The following is a 2,297-nucleotide window of genomic DNA, read 5'->3' on the forward strand; positions in this document are numbered from 1 at the left end:
CCTCAACTGAACCATTTCTTTCCAACAAGTCTACCTGGTAGGTTCATGTATCTTTTTTGGCCCCTACAACATTTAATTAGGGTTGCCTGCATGAGAATTAGTGTGGGTTATTTAGTTGAGTAAAAAATATGAACTTGACACTTCCTGGCCATCCTACAGGGGCTATACTGCCCAAACCGCCTCTCTCTTCCTATCCCATTCAGCTTACATCCAGATCCCCACACCCCCTGTCTCCCTCCCTCCCTCCCTCCTTTGGGGCATAGCGCCTCCCTGCCCAGCCTGCTAGGGCGCTGGGACCGAATCCGAACCAGGAGGACAAAGGGGTGGCCAGTAGCTCCTTTGTTCCCATAGCCTGCCCGCAGCGAGCGGGGTGGGCCCTTTGTTCGCGAGCTAACCAAGCAGCGCAGAGTTTCGATCTGGGCACCGAGTGAAACATCATTGTGGAGAGTGAGTGCTGCGGCAGCTGGGAACATACCTCGGCCCGCCCACACTTCCTGGCCATCCTACAGGGGCTATACTGCCCAAACCGCCTCTCTCTTCCTATCCCATTCAGCTTACATCCAGATCCCCACACCCCCTGTCTCCCTCCCGCCCTCCCTCCTTTGGGGCATAGCGCCTCCCTGCCCAGCCTGCTAGGGCGCTGGGACCGAACCCGAACCGGGAGGACAAAGGGGTGGCCGGTAGCTCCTTTGTTCCCATAGCCTGCCCGCAGCAAGCAGGGTGGGCCCTTTGTTCGCGAGCTAACCAAGCAGCACGGAGTTTCGATCTGGGCACCGAGTGAAACATCATTGTGGAGAAACATCTCTGGGGAGTGACATCACTGGGAAGGTACATCAGTGGGCAAGAAGACCTGATCCTGTAAAAGAAGATCCAAAGGGGAGTATTGGGAGGAAGAGATGGGCAGACGCCAATGCAGGAATTCTCCCAACAATCTGAAAAACAACACGAAACCACCAGAAGCCAGTGACCCCACACAACAGGAGGACATGAACACCTTAATCAAGAAGAAGTAGAAAAAACTGACTTCATGAAAGTGATTGACACCCTTAAACAGCATATAAAAAACGCCCTTATAGAAATGGATGAGAAGTATAATAGAAAGTTCGAGGAATTGAGTAAATCAGTGAATGATACCCTAGGAAACCAAGGAAAAACAATCAAGCAGATAAAGGAAACAGTTCATGACTTGAAAACTGAAATGGAGGCAAAGAAGAAAACACAAACAGAGGGCCGACTGGACATGGAAAATCTAGGTAAACGAATAGAGACTACAGAATCAAGTATAACCAGCAGAATACAAGAGATAGAAGAAAGAATCTCAGATTCTGAGGATAACATAGAGAAAATAAACACTCTGATCAAAGAAAACAGCAAGTCCAACAAACTCTCATCACAAAACATTCAGGAAACATGGGACACAATAAAAAGACCAAACCTAAGAATAATTGGAGTAGAAGAAGGAGAAGAAGTGCAGCTCAACGGTACAGAAAATATACTTAACAAAATTATAGAAGAAAACTTTCCCAACCTGAAGACAGATGTACCTATGAAGGTTCAAGAAGCATACAGAACACCAAATAGGCTGGATCAAAAGAAAACATCCCCTCGCCATATAATAATCAAAACACAAAATATACAGAATAAAGAAAGAATATTAAGAGCCGCAAAGGAAAAAGGCCAAGTTACTTATAAAGGTAAACCTATCAGACTTACACCTGACTTCTCTATGGAAACCATGAAAGCCAGAAGGTCCTGGATAGATGTTCTCCAAAAACTAAGAGACCACGGATGCAAGCCCAGACTACTATATCCAGCCAAACTTTCATTCACTATAAATGGAGAAAACAAAATTTTCCAGGATAAAAACAAATTTAAACAATACGTAGCCACAAATCCAGCCTTACAGAAAATAATAGAAGGAAAATCACTAACCAAGGAGTCCAACAATGACCACAATAACTCAGACATCTAGAGACTCTTGACCAGCGCAAATCAAAGAAGGAAAACACACAAACCCTACTACTAAAAAAGTGACCGGAGTTAACAACCACTGGTCATTAATATCACTTAATATCAATGGGCTCAACTCACCTATAAAAAGGCACAGGCTAAGAGATTGGATAAGAAAACAGGATCCAACATTCTGCTGTCTACAAGAAACACACCTCAACCACAAAGACAGGCACCTACTCAGAGTAAAGGGCTGGGAAAAGGCTTATCAAGCAAATGGACCTAAGAAACAAGCAGGTGTGGCCATACTAATTTCTAACAAAGTTGAATTCAAACTTAAATCAATC

This window comes from Microtus oregoni, unplaced genomic scaffold (assembly GCF_018167655.1).
Source record: "Microtus oregoni isolate MIOR12 unplaced genomic scaffold, Mior012 000074F_008, whole genome shotgun sequence".
Classification (NCBI taxonomy): domain Eukaryota; kingdom Metazoa; phylum Chordata; class Mammalia; order Rodentia; family Cricetidae; genus Microtus; species Microtus oregoni.